Here is a 24,860-nt window from a genome sequence, read left to right as displayed (position 1 = left end):
GCATCTCACCTTCTCCCTCCTCTCCTCCCACCGTGTCCTCATTGGCTTTGCTTAGCCTGTGCTCTTGTATCACATCTCCATGATGGGTAAGTGTGTTTGTATCAGGGTGGGGTGGTTTTAGTAAGTTGTCTTGTGCCTGAGCCACATGTTTCCTTATGGGGCTGCTCTAACACTTGCAGTGAAGTTTTCATGGTCCATGGGGGTGCAGTTGGGGGAGTTGCTTCTGAATAGGCGTCCAAGCGACTATGAGAGAAACAGACTTCTGAGGAACAATGCAAGCTGCCCTGGGTGTGCAGTAAAGCTTCTGCTAAGCCCGCTGACCCTAAGCCCTTTCTCGTTACTCTCAGGCTGGTGTTGAGTATGTCAGAGGTTGAGGTCTTCTCAGTGACTACTCAGAACAATGCTACAGACATTCCACATTGAGTAACTTTCAACCTTCTAGGCTCCCTTAACCCCCTGAAAGTCTGTTTACAGCCAGGCCCACAGTTCTGGAATGAGGAGCCCTGGCACAAGGCTGTGGATGAATGTGTTAGCCAGGCCTCACCTGACTGTGCATGTAACATGTAGCCTCTGCAGCTGGTTTGGTGACAGGATCACTTGTCTTTGCCCCAGGAGGAAAGGTTTTGTCACAGAAGCTATTTCTCTGTTGCCTCTTTTGTGAATCTTTTTCTGTTAGTGTGTCGGGAGCCGCCGGGATGCACCCAGTCCGTGACAAGGTCACGGGACGAGAGAGGAACCTGCAAGGCAGCTCTTCCTCACACGGGGCTGCCCCGGGGGCCCAATATGTCCCCTCAGGAATCACCAGGACGTGCCTGGGCCGGGACAAGGTCACGGGACGAGAAAGGAATCTGCAAGGCAGCTCTTCCCCTCGAGGTTGTCCCGGGGGCCCGGTATGTCCCTTTCCTCCTTCTGTCTTACTGTTGTTGGGCTTTCTATTAATTTTTGGAAATATAATATATAGTAATAAGGCCTCCCTGGAAAAGTCCAAGCCTATTTAGAAATGCTCATGATTGCTCTGGCTCAGGACATGACCATAAACATCAAGTCAAAAAGAAAAGGCCACAGGTATAGTTTGGCTGCTTGCTTAAAAGATTATAATGTTCTAGAATAGAAAAGAGTAGAGGCATTTAGATTTAGAAGTAGATATACTGCTTCAGTTTACTTGCTCCTTGGTTGAGAGGGTTTTCATTATTGCTATTTCCTTGCTGCTATTTGTTCATTGTTTCCCTTTCTTTAAACAACATGGAAGATTATGGGTATTTTTGTAGAGTTAGGAAATGGGGTACATAGGATTTCAATAGAAGATTTATATTAACCAGCTTCACTGCCATTATCTCACTATTAATAGAGGTGTTTTGCTGCTTTAGAGGTGTTTTTGCTGTTTAATAGTTAATCATTGTAAATTGAAACTTTGTAATTTTAGGTAAATAAAAATATCAAGGTTTTTCTCATGGTACTATTCTCAGAAATGTCAAACATGTTACTGTGACCCTTCCCATGTATTTTTTTTTTATTGTCCAAAGAATTTACACTATACCTGAGATTTGTAGAACATTGTTTTGTTAGAATGAAAATGTTAGGCCATTGAGGCAAGAAGATTAATGTACAGGACATTTAAGAAAAAACCCTGTAATCAGAAACGTTCTAGATGAATGCATAGGGGGAAAACATGGGAAAGAAAAATATTGACAGAAGCACGAAACCAATATCTGATGTAATATGTGGTGACTTAAGGGGGAGGTAACATTCATTCTATAAAAACTGAGCTATCCTAAAAATAAAAAAAGCTACCTCTTCTACGCAACCTTCTGTGTGTGTCTGTCTTCTTCCTCGCTGATGCCACTCATCCCTTGGGTATTCCTGGTCCTGCCGGGGCTGGACCTCAGCATTAGTGCATTAATCCTAAGAAGTATTGCTGTCTTAAAGGATTTATATGAGTCAGCCAGTGGTCTACCACCATAGTGTTGAATCACCTTCATTTCCATGTGATCTTGAGCTCGCAGCTGAAGGCCAGAACCACAGGTTTAAAGGGCCATGGGTGTCTCACTCCACGCATCCCTGCCAACTTATTTACCTTCTGCTCATTGACTGGTAAAAAGGAAATAGTAAAGGTGCGTGTGAACGTTGACATTTTAGGAATCAGCAAACTAAAATGGACTGGAATGGGTGAATTTCACTCAGATGACCATTATATCTACTACTGTGAGCAGGAATCCCTTAGAAGAAATGGAGTAGCCATCATAGTCAACAAAAGAGTCCAAAATGCAGTACTTGGATGCAATCTCAAAAATGACAGAATGATCTCTGTTCATTTCCATGGCAAACCATTCAATATCACGGTAATCCAAGTCTATGCCCTGACCAGTAACGCTGAAAAGGCTGAAGTGAAATGGTTCTATGACGACCTTCTAGAACTAACACCCAAAAAAGCAGTGTTCTTCATTATAGGGGACTGGAATGCAAAAGCACGAAGTCAAGAACTACCTGGAGTAAAAGGCAAATTTGGCCTTGGAGTACAGAGTGAAGCAGGGCAAAGGCTAATAGAGTTTTTGCCAAGGGAATGCACTGGTTATAGCAAACACCATCTTTGAATAACACAGAGCAGACTCTACACATGGACATCACAGATGGTCAACACTGAAATCAGATTGCTTATATTCTTTGCAGCCAAAGATGGAGAAGCTCTATACAGCCAGCAAAAAACAAGACTGGGAGATGACTGTGGCTCAGATCATGAACTCCTTATTGTGAAATTGACTTAAATTGAAGAAAGTAGGGAAAGCCACCAGACCATTCAGGTATGACCTAAATCAAATCCCTTACAATTATACAGTGGAAGTGACAAATAGATTCAAGGGATTAGATCTGATAGAGTGCCTGAAGAACTATGGACAGAGGTTCGTGACACTGTACAGGAGATAGGGATCAAGACATCCCCAAGAAAAAGAAATGCAAAAAGAAAAATGGCTGTCTGAGGAGGCCTTACAAATAGCTGTGAAAAGAAGAGAAGTGAAAAGCAAAGGGGAAAAAGAAGATGTTTCCATCTGAATGCAGAGTACCAAAGAATAGCAAGGAGAGATAAAAAAGCTTTCCTCAGTGATCAGTGCAAAGAAATAGACAGGGAAACAGTAGAATGGGAAAGACTAGAGATCTTTTCAAGAAAATTAGAGATACTAAGGGAACATTTCATGCAAGATGGGCACAATAAAGGACAGAAACGTTATGGACCTAACAAAAGCAGAAGATATTAAGAAGAGGTGGCAAGAATACACAAAAGAACTATACAAAAAAAGATCTTCACGACCCACATAATCACGATGGTATGATCACTCACCTAGAGCCAGACATCCTGGAATGCGAAGTCAAGTGGTCCTTAGGAAACATCACTATGAACAAAGCTAGTGGAGGTGATGGAATTCCAGTTGAGCTATTTCAAATCCTAAAAGATGATGCTATGAAAGTGCTGCACTCAATATGCCAGCAAATCTGGAAAACTCAGCAGTGGCTACAGGACTGGAAGTTGTCAGTTTTCATTCCAATCCCAAAGAAAGGCAATGCCAAAAATTGCTCAAACTACCACACAATTGCATTTGTCTCACATGCTAGTAAAGTAATGCTCAAAATTCTCCATGCTAGGCTTCAACAGTACGTGAACTGTGAACTTCCACATGTTCAGGCTGGATTTTAGAAAAGGCAGAGGAACCAGAGATCAAATTGCCAACATACGTTGGATTATCCAAAAAGGAAGAGAGTTCCAGAAAAGCATCTACTTCTGCTTTATTGACTATGCCAAATCCTTTGACTGTGTGGATCACCACAAACTGTGGAAAATTCTTAAAGAGATGGGAATACCAGACCACCTGATCTGTCTCTTGAGAAATCTGTATGCAGGTCAGGAAGCAACAGTTAGAACTGGACATGGAACAACAGACTGGCTCCCAAACAGGGAAAGGAGTACGTCAAGGCTGTATATTGTCACCCTGCTTATTTAACTTATATGCAGAGTACATCATGAGAAACACTGGGCTGGATGAAGCACAAGCTGAAATCAAGATTTCCAGGAGAAATATCAATAACCTCAGATATGCAGATGACACCACCCTTATGGCAGAAAGTGAAGAAGAACTAAATAGCCTCTTGATGAAAGTGAAAGAGGAGAGTGAAAAATTTGGCTTAAAGCTCAACATTCAGAAAACTAAGATCATGGCACCTGGTCCCATCACTTCATGGCAAATAGATGGGGAAACAGTGGAAACAGTGGCAGACTTTATTTTTCTGGGCTCCAAAATCACTGCAGATGGTGACTGCAGCCATGAAATTAAAAGAGGCTTACTCCTTGAAAGAAAAGTTATGACCAACCTAGACAGCATATTAAAAAGTAGAGACATTACTTTGCCAACAAAGTTCCACCTAGTCAAGGTTATGGTTTTTCCAGTAGTAATGTATGGATGTGAGAATTGGATTACAAAGAAAGCTGAGTGCCAAAGAATTGATACTTTTGATCTGTGATGTTGGAAAAGATTCCTGAGAGTCCCTTGGACTGTAAGGAGACCCAACAAGTCCATCCTAAAGGAAATCAGTCCTGAATATTCATTGGAAGGATTGATGCTGAAGCTGAAACTCCAATACTTTGGCCACCTGATTTGAAGAACTGACTCATTTGAAAAGACCCTGATGCTGGGAAAGACTGAAGGTGGGAGGAGAAGGGGATGATAGAGGATGAGATGGTTGGATGGCATCACGGACTCAATGGACATGAGTTTGAGTGATCTCTGGGAGTTGGTGTTGGACAGGGTGGCCTGGCATGGTACAGTCCATGGGGTCACAAAGAGTCAGACTCGACTGAGCGACTGTATTGAACTGAACTGAAATGAAAGGTGGGTGTTACTCTATTATTTTTCTTCTAATTATTTGGAAAAGCCTTCCCATGAATCAATTAAGGAATTACACTGAGGGAATATTTCAGATGTACTCTGAGTAAATGTATGAACTCCTGTACATCCACCCATTACATCTAAATGGACTATCTTTGAACCAGGTCACTCTGTAAATGATGAAGGCCTTAATACTGTCTTTTGTTTAAACATGTTTTTCAAGATAATTTCTCCTAGCAACCTGTTGGGGTATTAGTTCAGCCCTGATGCAAAAGGAGTTAGCATTGAACTGTAAAGCACAAAATCCCTTGTTTGGTTTCCCAGAATTTGTTTCCTAAAATTTAATAATATTCCCGGTTTTTCTTTTGTTTGAATAACGGCAAGGGTGTTTACTGGATGGAAGTTTCGACATTATCTTAACCTAGACAAAGGCACTGCGCACCAAAACTGTGTGGGGCTGTGTTTTAAAGGGACCGTCCCTGCCCAAATCTTCTCTCACCTTCTGTTCCCATCTGGTCGGGTTTTCTTTCCAGGTCTTCATCTATTCTTTGCTTCTCCACTCCCACTTAGACTGTTTAATAGCCTCAGGTGTCATCACCTCAACTGGGGGTCCCTGTGGTTACCTCCAAGTCTGCCTCCTTGATCTTCATTCTAGATATTCCAAGCAACTCTGCCTTCTGTTTCTCTGCTAATTTTCCCCAAACATGTTCCCACAGTGTCTGTCTGCAACTAAGAAACATACTCCCTATACTCCCCATGTGCTCCCTATGGATTACCATGAAGCTTCCAGTGTTCTCTGCTGGACTTTCCAGGCCCTGATCTCCTGTAATCCTTGGTTGTCAACTTTTTTTTTTCCCTTAATGTGAGTAAGCTTATTCAGTTCATGCAGGTCTTAGGCAAAGATAGCCCTGTGTCCTACTGATAAGGAGTAAAACTACTGGCTGCCCCTTGCTGAAGACAGATTGATCTGGGAGGTGAAGGTTCACAGCCATCTGGACGTTAAGGCCCTGTTGGAAGAGTCTCGCTGCCAGGGCTCCACTATTCCTGCCTCCTGGAATGGTGTGAACAATGATTCACACCACAGTAGGCCTTTACGCTTTACCAAGCACATTCATCACATGCATCAGGCTTTCAGGGAAGGTCAGGTTCCAACTTGTTCACAGAGAATCACCTCCAGGTCACCAGATTTGCATGTTTTGCCCAGCACCTATCATAATGAACAAAAGTTTTAGACTTTAATGATGAATGTGCCAAAGAGAGGATAGCGTGGGGGCTTCTATTTCAGTGATGTTTGACTTGTAGCAGAATACAGAGCCTATTTTGAAGGTCTTAGGCGAAAATCATTTCTGGGAATAGTGATTATGATTTGGGGCCAGGCTGTGAAGGGAAAACAACAACAAAAAAACAAAACCACCTTGTGCGCTGGGCAGGGTGGTGGTGTTCCCCACTTCCTAGCTCACTTGGTTGAAGTTCTTTTTCTTTTTTCTTTTTTACATGTGTTCCCCATCCCAATCCCCCCTCCCGCCTCCCTCCCCATCCCATCCCTCTGGGTCTTCCCAGTGCACCAGCCCTGAGCACTTGTCTCATGCATCCAACCTGGGCTGGTGATCTGTTTCACCCTTGATAGTATACTTGTTTCAATGCTGTTCTCTCAGAACATCCCACCCTCGCCTTCTCCCACAGAGTCCAAAAGTCTTCTGTACATCTGTGTCTCTTTTTCTGTTTTGCATATAGGGTTATCGTTACCATCTTTCTAAATTCCATATATATGCATTAGTATACTGTATTGGTCTTTATCTTTCTGGCTTACTTCACTCTGTATAATGGGCTCCAGTTTTATCCATCTCATTAGAACTGATTCAAATGAATTCTTTTTAATGGCTGAGTAATATTCCATTGTGTATATGTACCATAGCTTCCTTATCCATTCATCTGCTGATGGGCATCTAGGTTGCTTCCATGTCCTGGCAATTATAAACAGTGCTGCGATGAACATTGGGGTGCACGTGTCTCTTTCAGATCTGGTTTCCTTGGTGTGTATACCCAGGAGTGGGATTGCTGGGTCATATGGCAGTTCTAATTCCAGTTTTTAAAGGAATCTCCACACTGTTCTCCATAGTGGCTGTTCTAGTTTGCATTCCCACCAAGAGTGTAAGAGGGTTCCCTTTTCTCCACACTCTCTCCAGCATTTGTTGCTTGTAGACTTTGGGATAGCAGCCATCCTGACTGGCGTGTAATGGTACCTCATTGAGGTTTTGATTTGCATTTCTTTGATAATGAGTGATGTTGAGCATCTTTTCATGTGTTTGTTAGCCATCTGTATGTTTTCTTTGGAGAAATGTCTGGATTAACCTCAAAAATATACAAGCAACTCCTGCAGCTCAATTCCAGAAAAATAAATGACCCAATCAAAAAATGGGCCAAAGAACTAGCTTTTTATTTATTATTTTTTCTCTCATGGGACTGCACTTTTCTAGTCATGCTCATAGTGACTCTTACCAGGTCCATCCCATCAGTACCCTAAAGTGTCCACTGTACCAGTGTTACTCTATCATTGATGCTATGTCCAGGTTTTAACAGTGGCCCTTTTAAATGCTCAGGCAGAGGTGATAATGTCCTTGCAGCTTAGATGTTTGTATCTCTTAGAATTCATCCTGTGTGCAAACTGTCATGTGCTTTTTTAAAGAAACGCATAATTGTGTTTACCTGTTCATACCCTCTTCCTGTTAGCTTCCCCTGTGTTTACCTTAGTTTCTTTCCCCTTAGCAATTTGTTAAGTTTGAGTAGCGCACTTAGAGCTCAGAACCGTTGTGAATACTGTGTCCATCAGCAAGCATTTTAAGGTTGCTGTTAGAGGAAATGTCCACAAGGTGGCAGCATTTTTCATTTTTTTTCCTCCTCCTGTTACAATGGTAACAGCATCCTGGGAGGTTATCCCAGGCCTGATTGTAAATGCTAGTAGAAAAAGACACAGGACGTCAACAAATTTTTTGTCTTTTTAGTCTTTGAGGTTTTTCTTTAAGTGAAAGTCTTATTTCTTATTTAAGACTATTTACACCAGTGTTGTTGCAGGGAAAAAGTTTCTCCTTCCTTTCCACAGATACCTGGAGGTATTCAACTGTGGTTATTGTCAGAGCTATCTTTTAGAATCCGTGGAGTACATGTCTGTTGATACAGGAAGTCCTTGTGGATTATGAATTGCACAGGGCATAGGTATTTGTGGGTATAACTTTATTCCAGCCTTCACCTTTTGGCTTCTCACCCACCGATACCCTTTGCTAACTGTAATATTCTTACCAGGGGTGTAAGTGCATTTCACTTTTGTCTGGGTACTCATTGCCATCAATATGTTTTTTAATCCCCTATGGAAGGTATATGCTGTGGTATGTCTTTAATCCACCCTTCTTTACTTACTGTGATTCAGTCTAGATTTCTGCGTATACCCGAAAATGGCGTTTTCTTTTGCATTTTCATAATGTCTGAGTCATATTTTGTTGTGTCTTTGTGTCCCATTTCTTTCTCTTTTCGTTTGCACCTAAAAATTCTCTTTCCTTTCATCTCTTGGGCATTGTAAATGCTGCTGCAGTGCATGCTGTGGAGTTAAGGGTTTGGCTGTGTGTTTTCCACGATCTGTTGATTTCTCAAATACTCTGGGAGTGAAGCTGCCATTTGACATCATCTGCCTCATTTTGTGATTCCAAGGCCCTTTGACCATCATGCTCATAAAGGTTTTGACCGCTTACGTCCCACCAGTGACATACAGGGGTCCCCTTTACTAATATTGCTCTACTCTTCCTTGTCTGTAGAGTTTGGATACTAGCCTGTTTCATTTCTCAGTAGTGATATTGTGTTGCAGTTTAAGTTTTCATAATCAGTGATAACAGAGCAAATGAAGCACATATCCGGTGGCTTCTTTCTAAGCATCAACTAAGTATTTATCTGTTGAAGTTTCCTTCCTGATTGTGTGATTTGTTCTTGTTTTTATTTTGGTGTAAGACCCCTGGCCATTTCATAAAGGTAGGGGTCATTTAGAGCCTGGTCGCCTTCTGAATAGTCAGGGTCCATCAGACCAGAATTTAAGGTTACTACTCTAGAAAGCGGCCACAAGGCGGCAGCATTTCTTCGGGGTTTTCTCTTGTTACTATGGTAACTGCATCTTTAGAGGTATGTGCCATTTCTGCTTGAAAATGAGAGTAGAATGAGCTAGGGGAAGCCCATGGAGCTTGTGTCTCCTTCCTTTGCAGTTTTATTGTAGTTCATATTTCTTGTTTGACGAAGCTGATGTACAGAGTTGCCTTTGCTGTAGCTGTACCGATTCTTGCTCCCTTACACTAATACACAGAGGCATTCAGCAGTGGTTATTTCGTCTGACCTGCTCTCAGAAAGTGTGTAGTTCATCACTCTTGCTAAGTCCATCCCTGTGGATTATGTATTTGACAGGTATTTGTGGGAATCCGTGAATTTCAGCCTTCCAATGTAAGCCTTCCTCTCACCCATCCCCTTTGCTAAGCACCAGGGAGTTCCCAGCATTGGGTGTCCATTTTACCTTGCTCGGGTCACTCACTGCTGGCAATATTGTCAGTTCCATTTGAAAGGTAAATTCTATGACCTGTCTGTAATCTGCCCTTCCCCCAGTACTCTTGCCTGGAAAATCCCATGGACGGAGGAGCCTGGTAGGCTGCAGTCCATGGGGTCGCTAAGAGTCAGACACGACTGAGCGACTTCACTTTCACTTTTCACTTTCATGCATTGGAGAAGGAAATGGCAATCCACTCCAGTGTTCTTGCCTGGAGAATCCCAGGGACGGGGGAGCCTGGTGGGCTGCCGTCTATGGGGTCGCACAGAGTCGGACACAACTGAAGCAACTTACCAGCAGCAGCAGCAGCATCTGCCCTTCTTCACTGACTCTGATTATCACCACACTTATCAGTACCTCTGACAATGTCATCATTTCCTCATTTCGATGCCTGAGTCATATTCCGTCATGAATCCATATCCCATTCCTTGATCTATTCATCTGTCTGTCCCCGTGTACTTCCTTTAGTTTCATCTCTGAGCATTGGGAATTCTGCTGCAGTGCATGGTCTGGGGCATGTGGTTTTCAAAATCTGTGTATTTCTGAATTATCATAGGAGTGGAGAGGCCCTGTCATAATTTCTGTCTATTTTTTTTCTATAAAGTCATGTGGACAGTGATTCTTATACTGGCTCCTCCCACTAATATGCCCCCACTACTCTAAAAGGAACCCCTGACTAATGTTAATCTACCATTTCTGGTCTAGTCCATTTTCCATGGTGGCCTTTTCCAGTGCTCAGAGTTGATGTCTCGTGGCAGTTTGGATTTTGTATCTCTGATGAGAAACTTTATAAGGTACTATTCATGGGCTTTTTCTTTTTGAAAGTGCTTTGAATTGTATTTACATGTTGATGTTTTATTCCTGAGAGTGTTCCAGTTTTGTTGTGTGTGTGTGTGTGTGTGTGTGTGTTTACTTATTTAATTTTGGGTGTGTGGCCCCTGACATGTTCAAGGGTAGGTGTCATGTCAAGTTCCAGCGGCCTTGTGAATATCAGATGTCCATCAGCAATAGTTTTCATGCTGTGGTTGCAAAGAAAATCCTCCACACTGAAAGGTTTCTTTATTCTGTCCTCTTTGAGGATGGCTTGCACCACCTGACAGGTTTACTCAGGCCTGGTTGTACATTAGAGTAGAACAATCCAGAGGATCCCATCAAACCTGGTAACTGCTCATACTTGGATTTTAGTTTAAGTAAAAATTCCTATTCTATTTAAGTTGATTGACAAGGATGCATTTAAGTGTACGGATTCTTGTTCCATGGCACTGAGAATACTAGATATTCAGCTGTGCTTGTTTTCACCTACATGTTATTAGAACGTGTTTCGTCTACCACTCTTGCTGAGGTAAGTTTACATGGATCCTATATTTTATATGTATCTGTGGGAAGAAATTTATACCAAGCTCCAGATGTATCCCTTTCATCTACCAGGGTCCTCTGATACCTATAAGTTTCATGCCAGGTTGGATGTCCATGTCACCTTTGTGTGGGTGCTCACTGCTCTGGATTTTTGTACCCCACCTGTCCGTTCCATCCCATAATATATCTTGAATCGACCCACCTTCACTCAGTGTAGGGATCTCTGCATTTATCTCTATCTCTGAAGGCAGCGTATGTTCATATTTCAATCCTGATTCAAAAATCATTCTAGACCTCTAGCATGTTTGTTTATCCATTGCTCTCTCCAGGTACGCTATCTTTGCTTTCATCTCTTCAATGTTCTGAATGGTGCCGAGGGACCAGTTTTGGGGTGTGTGGTGTGCAACATCTGCTCATTTCTGAAATATTCCAGGAGCGGGTCTGACTTATCATACTGTCTCTACCTCTTTATTTCTTTATTTCTCTCTCATGGGAGTGCACTTTTCTAGTCATGCTCATATGGGACTTACCAGGCCCATGCCACCAGTACCCTAAATCGTCCACTGTAGTAATATCACTCTACCATTGATGCCATGACCAGCTTTTGACAGTGGCCTTTTTCCATGCTCAGGCAGAGGTACTAATGTCCACGCAACTTTGATGTTTGTATCTGTTAGAATTCACCCAATGTGCAAATTGTCACATGCTTTTTAAAATAAACATGAAATTGTGTTTACCTGCTCATATTTTCTTCCTGTTAGCTTCTCCTGTGTTTACTTTCTTCTCTCCTTCTATGTGAGCTCTGGTAATTTGTTATGGGTGGGTATCGGTTGGAGCTCAGCACCCTTGTGAATAGTGTGGCCATCAGCAAGCATTTTAAGGTTGCTGTTAGAGAAAATGTCCACAAGGCGGCAGCATTTCTTCATGCCCTTTGCCCATGTTGCCATGGTAACAGCAGCCTCTGTGGTTATCCAGGCCTGGTTGTAAATGAGAGTAAAATGAGAAAGAGAAAACCACTAAAAGCTTTTGTCTCTTTAGCCTTTGAGGTTTTTTCTTTAAGTGAAACTTTTATTTCTTATTTAAGACTATTTACACCGTTGTAGTTATTGCAGGTAAACAGTTTCTCCTTCCCTTCCACAGATACCTGGAGGTATCCAGCTGCAGTTATTGTCACAGCTATGTTTCTAGAATCTGTTGAGGACATGACTCTTGATACAGGAGGTCCGTGTGGATTATGAATTGCATAGGTATTTGTGGGAAGAAGTCTATTCCAGCCTTCACCTTTCGGCCTCTCACCCAGTGACACCATTTGCTAACCGTAATTTTCTTACCAGCAGTGTAAGTCCATTTCACCTTTGTTTGGGCACTAATGTTAACCTGCCATTACTGGTCTGGACCGTTTTCCATGGTGGCCTTTTCCAGTGCTCAGGGTTGATGTCTCTTGGCAGTTTAGATTTTGTATGTCTGATAAGAAACCCTGTTGAGCACTATTCATGGGGTTTTTATTTTTTGAAAGCATTTTGGGCTGTATTTACCTGGTGATGTTTACTTCCAGAGTGTGTCCCATTTTTGTTTTTGTTTTCTGCTTCTTTGTTTTTATTATTATTGTTTTTTTATGTGTTTCACCTGACATGTTGAAGGGTAGGGGTCATGTTGAGTTCAGCGGGCTTGTGAATATCAGATGTCCATCAGCAATTGTTTGAAGGCTGAGGTTACAGAGAAAAGCCTCCATGCTGCAACGTCTTTTATACTCCCTCTTCTTTTAGGATGGCTACTGTTGTCTAAGAGCTTTTGTCATGCTTGGTTGTACATTAGAATAGAACAAGACAGAGGAGCCACCAAACCTGGTGTCTCCTCACTCTCTTTAGCTCAGCCCTCCTTAGCTCTCTTTAGTGTAACTGTCCTAGCTCAACTCCCCTTAACTTAACTCTCCTTAGCTCAGCTGTCCATGGGTCTCCTTAGCTCACCTCCCCCAAGCTCAGACCTTCTAGCTTTCCTTAGCGTAGCCCTCCTTAGGATAGCTATCATTAGCTCAGCTCTCTTTCAGTCAGTCAGTTCAGTTACTCAGTATTGTCCAACTCTTTGTGACCCCATGGACTGCAGCGTGCTGGGTCTCCCTGTCCATCACCAACTCCCAGAGATTACTCAAACTCATGTCTATTGAGTTGGTGATGCCATCCAACCATCTCATCCTCTGTCATTGCATTCTCCTCCCGCCATCAATCTTTCCCAGCATCAGGGTCTTTTCAAATGAGTCAGTTCGTCACATCAGGTGGCTAAAGTAATGGAGTTTCAGCTTCAGCATCAGATGTTCCAAGGAATATTCAGAACTGATGTCGTTTAGGAGGGACTGGTTGGATCTTCTTGCAGTCCAAGGGATTCTCACGAGTCTTCTCCAACACCATAGTTCAAAAGCATCAATTCTTTGGCACTCAGCTTTCTTTGTTGCCCAACTCTGACATCCATAAAGGACTACTGGAAAAACCATAGCTTTGACTAGATGGACCTTTGTTGGCAAAGTAAAGCCTCTGCTTTTTAAGATGCTGTCTAGGTTGGTCATAACATTTCTTCCAAGGAGTAAGCATCTTTTAATTTCATGGCCTTCAGTCACCATCTGCAGTGATTTTGGAGCCTCAAAAAATAGTCTGTCATTGTTTCCACTGTTTCCCCATCTATTTGCCATGAAGTGATGGAACCAGATGCTATGATCTTAGTTTTCTGAATGTTGAGTCTTAAGCCAACTTTTTCCCTCTCCTCTTTCACTTTCATCAAGCAGTTCTTTAGTTCTTCTTTGCTTTCTGACACAAGAGTGGTGTCATCTGCATATCTGAGGTTATTGATATTTCTCCCAGCAATCTTGATTCCAGCTTGTGCTTCATCCAGGCCAGTGTTTCTCATGATGTACTCTGCATATAAGTTAAATAAGCAGGGTGACAATAGACAACCTCGACATACTCCTTTCCCTATTTAGAACCAGTCTGTTGTTCCATGTCAGGTTGTAACTGTTGCTTCCTGACCTGCATATAGATTTTCTCAAGAGACAGGTCAGGTGGTCTGGTATTCCAATCTCTTGAAGAATTTTCCTCAGTTTGTTGTGATCCACACAGTCAAAGGGTTTGGCATAGTCAATAAACCAGAGTTAGATAATTTTCTGGAACTTGCTTGCTTTTTTGTTGATCCAGCAGATGTTTGCAATTTGATCTCTGGTTCATCTGCCTTTTCTAAATCTGGCTTGAACATTTGGATGTTCACAGTTCACGTACTATTGAAGCCTGGCTTGGAGAATTTGAGCATTACTTTACTAGCGTGTGATATGAGTGCAATTGTGAGCATTTGAGCATTCTTTGGCATTGCCTTTCTCTGGGATTGGAGTGAAAATTGACCTTTTCCAGTCCTGTGGCCACTGCTGGGTTTTCCAAATTTGCTGGCATATTGAATGCAACATTTTCAAAGCATCATCTTTTAGGATTCGAAATGGTTCACCTGGAATTCCATCACCTCTACTAGCTTCTTTCATAGTGATGCTTCCTAAAGCCTGCTTGACTTCACATTCCAGGATGTCTGGCTCTAGGTGAGTGATCATACCATCGTGATTATCTGGCCCATGAAGATCTTTTTTGTATAGTTCTTCTGTGTGTTCTTGCCACCTCTTCTTAATATCTTCTGCTTCTGTTAGGTCCATACCATTTCTGTCCTTTATTGTGCCCATCTTTGCATGAAATGTTCTCTTGGTATCTCTGATTTTATTGTAGAGATCTCTAGTCTTTCCCATTCTATTGTTTTCCTCTATTTCTTTGAGAGCTCTCCTTAGCTCTCCTTAATTACTTCTCCTTAGCTTAGCTTTCCCTAGAGTAGCTCTCCTTAGCTCAGCACTCTTGGATAGCTATCCTTAATTATTTCTCCTTAGCTGAGCTCTCTGTAGCTCTCCATAGCTTAGCCATACTCATCTTGGCTCTCCATAGCTTTCCTTAGCTCAGCCTGCTTAGGATACCTCAGCTCTCCTTAGATTAGCTATCATTAGCGTGGCTCTCCTTAGCTTAGCTGTCTGTAGCTCTCCTTAGCTTAGCCCTCCTTAGCATAGCTCTCCTTAATTACTCCTCCTTAGCTTAGCTCTCTGTAGCTCTCTATAGCTCAGTTCTTCTTAGCATAGCTCACCTTATCTCAGTTCCCCTAAGCTCAGCCCTCCTAGCTCTCCATAGCGTAGCTCTCCTTTGCTTCTCTCTCCTTAATTACCACTCCTTAGCTTAGCTCCCCTAAGCTTAATCAGCTCCCCTAATCTCAGCCCCCTATCTCTCCTGAGCATGGCTCTGATCCTGAGAGTGGCTCTGCTAAACTCAGCTCTCCTTTCATTAGCTTAGCTTTCCTTAGCTAAGCTGTCCATGGCTCTCCTTAGCTCTCCTTAATTACTTCTCCTTAAGTAAGTACTTAGTTACTTAATTACTCCTTAAATAAGCCACTTCTCTTTAAGTGGCTCACCTTAGTTCAGCTCCCCTAAGCTCAGGCCTTGTAGCCCTCCATAACTCAGCTCTCCTTAGCTTAGCCCCCCTCAGCTCAGCTCTCCTTAGCTCTACATAGCTCTCTAGGATAGCTAATAAGAGCTAAGATAAAGAGAACTAAGCTAAGGAGATGTAAGCTAAGGAGAGCTAAGGCATTCTGAGCTTGGCTAAGGAGAGCTTAGAAAAGGGGGGCTGAGCTAAGCACAGCTGAGCTACCCTAAGGAGGCCTGAGCTATGGCGAGCTGAGCTAAAGAGAGCTATGCTAAGGAGAGTTAATTGAGGAGAGCTATGAAGAGCTGAGTTGAGGAGAGCTGAAATTAGGAGAGCTGAGCTAAGAAGAGCTGAGCTGAGGAGAGCTGAGCTAAGATAAGGAGAGTTAATTAAGGAGAGCTTTGCTAAGGAGAGCCACACTAAGGAGATTTGAACTACATTAAGGAGAGCTAATTAAGGATAGCTAAGCTAGGAGTCTAAGAAAACTAAGATCATGGCATCTGGTCCCATCACTTCATGGCAAATAGATGGGGAAACAGTTGAAATAGTGACAGCCTTTATTTTGGGGGTGCTCCAAAATCACTGCAGATGGTGACTGCAGCCATGAAATGAAAAGGCGCTTACTCCTTGGAAGAAATGTTATGACCAACCTAGACAGCATATTAAAAAGCAGAGACATTACTTTGCCAGCAAAGGTCCATGTAGTCAAAGCTATGTTTTTTCCAGTAGTCAGGTATGGATGTGAGAGTTGGACTCTAAAGAAAGCTGAGCGCCAAAGAATTGATGCTTTGGAACTGTGGTGTTGGAGAAGACTGTTGAGAGTTCCTTGGACAGCAAGGAGATCCAACCAGTCCCTCCTAAAGGAAATCAGTCCTGAATGTTCATTGGAAGGACTGATGCAGAAGCTGAGACTCCAATACTTTGTCCACCTGATGCGAAGTGCTGACTCATTTGAAAAGACCCTGATGCTGGAAAAGTTTGAAGGAGGAAAGAGAATGGGACGACAGAGGATGAGGTGGTTAGATGGCATCACCAACTCAATGGACATGAGTTTGAGTAAACTCTGGGAGCTTGGTGATGGACAGGGAGGCCCAGCACGCTGCAGTCCATGGGGTCGCAAAGAGTGGAACATGACTGAGCGACTGAACTGAACTAGTCAATTGTATCACTTAATGTTTGTGTTTCCTTTTTAATTTTCTGTTTGGTTGATCTATCCTTAAGTGTGACTGGGGTATTAAGGTCTCCCACTATTTTTGTGTTACTGTTAATTTCTCCTTCCCTACTTGTTAGCATTTGCCTTACGTATTGAAGTGCTCCTATGTTGGGTGCATATATATTTATAATTGTTATATCTTCTTCTTGGATTGATCCATTGATCATTATGTAGTGTCCTTCTTTGTCTCTTTTCACGGCCTTTATTTCAAAGTCTATTTAATCTGGTATGACTATTGCTTCTCCTGCTTTCTTTTGGTTTCCATTTCCATGGAATATCTTTTTCCAGCCCTTCACTTTCACTCTGTATGTGTCCCTTGGTTTGAGGTGGGTATCTTGTAGACAGCCTATATAGGGGTCTGGTTTTGTAATGATTTTACAATACTTCCTTTGTCACCTATCTATCCATTTGTCCATCCCTCCTTCCAATCAACAGTCGATCTTTTTCCTTGTTGCTTTTGTGGCGAATTGCAGACATCAGTATGTCTCTCCTTAGGTATTTCAGCAAGCCTGCCATTAAGTAGTGAGCCATGTTTGTTTACAGCAATTTTCTTTGGATATTAACTTTAGATACAATGAAATATAGCAATCTTTTTTTTTCCAGTCATGTTACTTTTTAATTGAAGTATAGTTGATTTACAAATGTTGTGTTAATTTCTGCTTTATGGCAAAGTGATTCAGATATACATATACATTTGTATATATACATTGTATATGTGTGTACATTCTTTTATTTAATGTGTGGCCTGTGGGATTAGTTCCCTGACCAGTGATTGAACGTGCATCCCCTCAAATGGAAATGTGGAGTCTTAAACACTGAACTGCCAGGGATGTCCCATATATATTCTTTTCCATTATGATTTATCATAGGATACTGAATATAGTTCTCTGTGCTCTACAGTAGGAACTTGTCCATCCATTCCATATACTCTAGTTTGTATCTCTTAACCCCAATCTCTTACTCCATCCCTCCCCCAATTCTCTCTGCCTTGGAAGCCACAAGTCTGTTCTCTATGTCCATGAGTGTGTTTCTGTTTCATGCATATGTTCATTTGTGTCATATCTTCGATTTCACATTTAAGTGATATTTGGTGTTTGTCTTTCTCTGTGTTACTCACTTCACTTAGTATGATCATCTCGGTCCATGCATGTTGCCTCAAATGGCCTTATTGTTGTAGCTGTACAGATTCTTGGATGCTTTTAACCAGACATAGAGGTATTCATCTGTGGTTATTTTTATGAATATATTATTAAAATGTGTTTAGTATACCACTCTTGGTATAGTACGTCCATTTTGAGGCTGTATTAGGATTATATATATATATATATATATATATATATATATGTCAGTCAGTTCAGTTCAGTCACTCAGTCATGTCTAACTCTTTGCGACCCCATGGACTGTAGCATGCCAGACTTCCCTATCCATCACCAACTCCTGGAGCTTTCTCAAACTCAGGTCCATCAAATGGGTGATGCCACCCGACCATCTCACCCTCTGTTGTCCCCTTCTCCTCCTGCCTTCAGTATTTCCCAGCATCAGAGTCTTTTCCAATGAGTCAGTTCTTCACATCAGGTGGCCAAAGTATTGAAGTTTCAGCTTCAGCATCAGTCCTTCCAATGAATATTCAGGACTGACTTCCTTTAGGATTGACTGGTTTGAGCTCCTTGCAGTCCAAGGGACTCTACAGAGCATATGTGGGTTAGAATAAATATTTATTGTGCTTCTGCTGCCCTCTCGTGGAGAAATAGAAGAATGATTATGAATGCAATTTATAAAATCCAGATGTATTCTCTCATATGTATATGTGTGTATGAATAAATATTTACTGTGCTTTTGCTGTCCTTTCATGGAGAAACAGAAGAATACTTATCAATGTAATTTATAAAATCCAGATGTATTCTACACATGTTGGAAAAGATACTGTATACCTTTATTAAAAATTGATACATGCTCATAACAGAAAACATAAAGTTGCCAGAAAAAATACAAAGAAAGAAAAAAATTACCCATGACCTCACTTTACCATTGGCTCAGATTTCCAAGTTCTGGGACGGGGAGTTGAGGGTATGCTTCTTCCTTTAGTATAAAATCATCTTTTCTGCTATTTGAATGCTAACATACAACTTGGTTTTGATACTTGATTCTTGCTTTGTTTGATTAATGTTAAGCATTTACTTTTACAAATACCTAGTAATTTTATCCCCTGTTTAGAGATTGTTTGCTTCAAGATTTTGTTTTTCTTTTTTTTCCATTTTTTCTATGATTAAAAATGTTGAATATCTTGGCTATGGTAAAGAGTGCTACAATGAAGATTGGAGTGCATTCATCTTTTGGAATTAAAGTTTTCTCCAGGAATATGCCCACCAGTGAGGTGCTGGGTCATATGGTAATTCTTTTTTTAGTTTTTAAGGAACTGCCCTACTGTTCACCATAGTGGTTCTACCAGTTTACATGCCCATCGACAGTGCAAGAGTGTTCCCTTTCTCCACACACTCTACAGAAATTATTGTTTGTAGAATTTTGGATGATGAATCTTCTGACTGATGTGAAGTAATACTTCAGTGTAGTTTTGATGTGAATTTCTCTAATAATTAGTGATGTTGAGCATCTTTTCATGTGTTTTTTGGCCACCTGCATGTCTTCTTTGGAAAAATGTCTATTTAGATCTGCCTGTTTTTTGATTGAGTTTTGTTTTGTTTTGTTTTTATACTGGCCTACATGAGCTGTTTGTATATTTTGGAGAATAATGCCTTGATAAGTAATGAGGTGTGTGAGACTGTACGGGAGGCAGTGACCAAGATCATCTCCAAGTAAAAGAATTGCAAAAAGCCAAAATTGTTCTCTGAGGAGGCCTTACAAATAGCCTAGAAAAGAAGAGAAGCTAAAGGCAAAGTAGAAAAGGAATTTGAATGCAGAGTTCCAAAGAATAGCAAGGAGAGATAAGAAACCCTTCCCCTTGCTACTGCTGCCCTTTCTGTGCACTGTCTAATGTTGTTTATGATGTTTTATGCTGTTGCACAATAACATAAGCTGAGGGAGTTCTGAGAAGGAACACCTCTTGCTTCTGAGGAAGTTGTAATCCTCCTGAGATGCTGCCTGCCCTCACCTTTTCGTGATCTTCTCCTGCAGCTTTATTGACTCTGGTGCACTGTTTTGATGGTCATTTCTTTTTCTGATTGTCCAGAAGGTCTAGCAGTTTCTGGTTTCAACTGCTTAAGTTGTTCTCTCTTTACCTAGTTCTCCCCCTTTGCAAGGATTTTTGCTTCCAGGTCCTTAAAGGAGCATTCCTGGGTTGTCAAATTGGCAAGAGGCTTTTTGAGCTTTTTAAGGCGATTTCCACATATTGCAAAGAGGCAGAGAAAGAACTGACAAGTTTTCCAAAGTAAACCTTCTAAAGCAAAGGGAGGGGTGAAAGCCTGCTCTCACTTTTCAATGGGGATAATTAAACCTTTATTTCTTATGTCACTTTGTATTTGCCCTCCAGTATCCTAACATGAGATACCACGTCCCCCCAGGTGTCTGTCCCCCACAAATTGTGATTGCCGCACCCTGGCCAAACTCAGGCTGCAGGGAACTTCTTCAGTGGAACTTGTGCCAAAGGTAACTCAAGGAAAAGGAATAAGTAGGAGCCATTGCTCACCCTCCAGCTCGCTTATATTTTACCAAAACCTATACCCTTATAGCGAGTTCTCTGTGGTCATTTGCAGTAGGGAATATAACCAGAGGCCTTGTTTACAGATGGTTTCAGTTGCTCTGATGATCTCACCAGTCTTGGCAAGTGGAATATGTACTGTTCCACTCCATCAGAGGGGAACAGAAGATTGTGTAAAATATTTTGAATTTGTAAAATTTTGTTTTCCAATAAAATGTGTATGATGGAAAAGATCCCACTTGTAGATGTTATTATTTGTGATGACTCCAAGCATGATTGATGAAGATGTGGCTCTGCATGTGCATCACATCAGGTACAGAGTGGGACTCTGGGCTCAGTAATCTGGGGCATTGACGACAAGGAGTGGGGTGGCAGGGTGAAGGGTCTCCAGACCGGAATTGAAGTTTTCCCCTTGTTAGGTAAGAAAGATGGTAGGTAATCTGACATCTTCCTAGGTGAAGTGATCCTTCTGGCCCCTTCATGAGGATGAGAGATACATGCCTGGATATTGTGCAGGTGCTGGGATATCTTCTGTTCCTGCTAAGAGTGAGGATACAAGGATTGGCCCAGCATAGTTCTGGAGAACATCAGAAGTCGTGGGAACAAAAATCTGGAAGCACACAATAAGCTCCTGGTCCATTTTGTATTAGAATACAGTCCCTTGACTTTTCACTATGTAACACTCATTACCAGAATATGAATGGACAGAATCAAAAAGGTAACTGAATGGCAGAATTGTTTTGTGCTTAAAAAAAAAGAAAAAACCCTACACACATTGTGTAAAATTTCTAATAGTAAATTTACAAACCCTTTGTAGAGCAGCCGGCAGACAACATTTTATGAAATAGCCATTCAATTGGCAACATGGTGCAGGGATACTAATTCCAGAGAATATTAAGATAACTCTCAATCTGCTTAATGAACCTAGGCTGAGGGGGGAGCATCCAGGAGTTGGGCAGGCAGGCAAGTTGGGTGGGTCACAGGCCAACACCTGACCCTAGGTGGGGATGCCTGTAGGTGAGGTGATGCCAGGCCCATGAAGGGAAGTACCAGGATGGCCCAGGCAAGCAGATCCCCCGGGACATCTGCAGGCCAGTCCTAAGCCAGGTGGTGAGGGCTCAGGCTAGAGCCTGGCTCAGGCAGGCAGGGTTGAGGCCTGGTTCCAGGTCCCTTGGAGGGCTTCACTCAGTTCAGTTCAGTTGCTCAGTCATGTCCGACTCTTTGTTACCCCATGAATCAAAGCACTCCAGGCCTCCCTGTCCATCACCAACTCCCATCACTTCATGGGAAATAGATGGGGAAACAGTGGAAACAGTGGCTGACTTTATTTTTGGGGGTTCCAAAATCACTGCAGATGGTGATTGCAGCCATGAAATTAAAAGATGCTTACTCCTTGGAAGGAAAGTTATGACCAACCTAGATAGCATATTAAAAAGCAGAGACATTACTTTGCCAACAAAGGTCCATCTAGTCAAGGCTATGGTTTTTCCAGTGGTCATGTATGGATGTGAGAGTTGGACTGTAAAGAAAGCTGAGCACTGAAAAATTGATGCTTTTGAACTGTGGTGTTGGAGAAGACTCTTGAGAGTCCCTTGGACTGCAAGGAGATCCAACCAGTCCATCCTAAAGGAGATCAGTCCTGGGTTTTCATTGGAAGGACTGATGCTGAAGCTGAAACTCCAATACTTTGGCCACCTCATGCGAAGAGTTGACTCATTGGAAAAGACCCTGATGCTGGGAAGGATTGGGGGCAGGAGAAGAAGGGGACGACAGAGGGTGAGATGGCTGGATGGCATCACCGACTCAGTGGACATGAGTTTGACACTAGGGGCTGCCAATCACTCGGGGCCTCCCTGAGCGGCTGCTGGAACTCAAGATGTGCCTGCCAGTTAGATTCAAGCACTCCTGGAGGCGGCTATGGAGGTGGTCATTCCTTTCCTCCAGGTGGTCCAGGCAGCTGTTGACCTGGTCCAACATGGGGTTGATGGCTGCCTGTCCTGCTTCTTGGGTGAAGCCGTCATCCTTGCCTTCCGTGTGGACATCCACAGGCACACCCTGTTCCACGTGGCCTCCAGATACAGAGGGCTCCTGCATGTGCAAGGCTCACGTGGCCGGAGAGCGAGGCAGTACATTGGGCGTGCGGACAGCCGAGGCAGGGAGGGTGGAGGGCAGTCATTAAACCCTTGTGCTCATTGAAATCGTCCTCCTGGGGAAAAGAAAGCAAGACTGTCACAATCTGTCCTGATTGAAAATGTGTCTGCTGGGTGGTGGGCTCGGGTATCTCCCCAATTATTCATAAAGATCTTACAGGCTGTGGCTGTCAGCAAACTCACCTCTTCCTACACTGGTCTAGGGGTCCCCCAAAGCTGGAATCTGTCACCTCCTGCCCGAGGGGTTCCTCAGGATGTGGAGGTCAAAGAAGGTCCTCTGTACTGTCATCACAGCTGTAATTTACTTCTTTATCTTAGTATTATGACCTACTTGTGTTAAAGAATGACTTATCCATTAAGATGTGAGCTACCCGACTTAACTATGCAAGTCCAAGTCAGCAGCAGGGAGAGCAACAGGCTGAGATTTGGGGGAGTGGAGGTGGGTCCTACTTATCATCTGTACTCCGAATATAGAATTGGCAGGTATTAATTAAATACTTAATTAATTGACACATTTTGTGTTTTGTAGGAGAACAAGGGATGTTGGACCTGGGGAAGACTTGAGAGGAGTGTGCATAATTTTTTCCATTTATTGAGGGCTTTTTATGGGCCAGGCTGTGTGTGTCTCCCTCATAACTATTGCTATGGGGATAAATATGCTGAAAGGGCATCTATGTGAAACACTGGCTACCCTGGCACTCAGCAGTAGGGTCTCACTGCACAGGCACATGCATGTAGCAGTCCACATAACTCCTGGACCTTGTGTGCACTTTTAGAACTCTGTTATTTTGGTGGAGACCAAGAATCTCTTAAATCAGTAACACTCAGTGTTCCCCTCCCCCCCACCACCACCACCACACACACACTTAGAGCAGGGGATCCCTGCCTCCTTCTACCCTCCTTTTTCCTTAAATGTGGTGTCAACTTGGAGATGAATGACTGGGTGACAGGAAGTCAATAGGAAAAAGGGATGAGTAGGGGCCTGCCCATTCTGGGTTCCTTTTCTGCTTTTTGTTCTGGTTCTCTTCCCCACCCCAGGTATGCCAAGACTAGAAAGGCATGGAGCACCTTTTTGCCAAGATGTTGGGAGTGACTGGTGGTCATCTCCTGACATTCGGGATGGTTCTCCAGGTACTGAGGGATTCTGGTGAATCCTGCAGCAAGGGTGGATCAGACTGGAGAGGCTGTGAGGATCCTGGAAGGCGCTAGGGCACAAGTCTCCTCCAGACACAAGCAAATGCAGGCTAGTCTGCCTTGCGTCCTGTGCTGGTGTCCTCTCAGCCTTCCTCCTCCCTCCCCATTCTTGTTTGTTTTTCTCTGTCTCTATATCCCTCCAGCGATCTGTCTATCCATCTATCTGTATCCCAGGGACACCGGCTAGGGACATAGGCTACAATTGCATCCTGGTCTCCAGCCACAGTGGCACAGACATGAAGATCCAGTTCCTACTATGTGTGGTCTGAGTTTCTCTGCTGATTTGGACAAGTGATCTGGGTCAACTTTGGGCAGCCATTACGCTTCCAGGTGTTAGGTCTACTCTCAGTGACTGACCCAAGTCCCAGAAGACGACCCACCACAATTTCTACACCCTGGCCCAGCCCTATGTTTTTGGCAGCATGGAGCCCATCAAATGAGGTGAAGGAGGGTGGCAACTCTGACACTAACCATCCATATTTAGGCTGAACTTCACAGGTTAAGGGCACAGTCCTCAGCCAGAACGCCATCAGTTCAGAAACCAAGCACATGTCTGGGTTTACCAGGGACACTCTCACACTGACCAACTGATAGATGGGCCAAGGTCTTGAGCAGGCAATCTACAGAGGATAGTTACAAAAGTGCAGTGAACATTCAATATCATTTTCATTCAAATGTTATTCAGTCTGCCCTCAAATATTATTCAAACACATTCAAACAAAGAAATTAAGACACAACTTTTCCCTTATAAGATGTACTATGATGGTTGGAAAATCTAAAATTCAGAATGCAGGAAAACAGGCAGTTTCATTCCATTCGTGGGTGGATTAAGTTTGGAAGACATCTTTTGTAGGAGGTTTGCACATATTATATAAAGTTGAGAACGTGAATGACTTTTTGTTTGTGTGTGTGTGTTCATGTGTGTGTGTGTGTGCGTGTGCACATGCATGCACATGCTGATGGAGACTAGTTCAGTGGGGACACTCAAGGCCTGGGCAGAGTGAGGAGCATCCAGGATTTGGAGAGGTAGGCAAGTTGGGTGGGTCACAGGCCCACACTTGACCCCAGGAGAGGATGCCAGGTGGTGGGGGCATGCCAAGCATGCAAAAGGGAAGTAGCAGAAGGATGGCCTAGGCAGGTAGATCTCCCAGGACATCTGGAGGCCAGTCGTAAGCCAGGTGGTGAGGGCTCAGGCTAGAGCCTGGCTCAGCCAGGCAGGCAGGGTAGAGGCCTGGCCCCGGGGCCCTTGGAGGGCTCCACTAGGGGCTGCCAATCGATTGGGGCCTCCCTGAGTGGCTGCTTGATCTCAAGATGCGTCTGCCAGTTGGATTCAAGCACTTGCTATGGGCCACTTA

General features: G+C 43.0%; 1 pseudogene; it reads right to left on the bottom strand.

Moving 5' to 3' along the window:
• Positions 1-21,847: 21,847 nt before the first annotated feature.
• LOC139033509 (bublin coiled-coil protein pseudogene) lies at positions 21,848-22,364 on the bottom strand (annotated as a pseudogene).
• Between the last annotated feature and the right edge of the window lie 2,496 nt (positions 22,365-24,860).

Source organism: Odocoileus virginianus, unplaced genomic scaffold (genome assembly GCF_023699985.2).
Source record: "Odocoileus virginianus isolate 20LAN1187 ecotype Illinois unplaced genomic scaffold, Ovbor_1.2 Unplaced_Scaffold_13, whole genome shotgun sequence".
NCBI lineage: Eukaryota > Metazoa > Chordata > Mammalia > Artiodactyla > Cervidae > Odocoileus > Odocoileus virginianus.
This window is presented reverse-complemented; position numbering and strand designations above follow the sequence as displayed.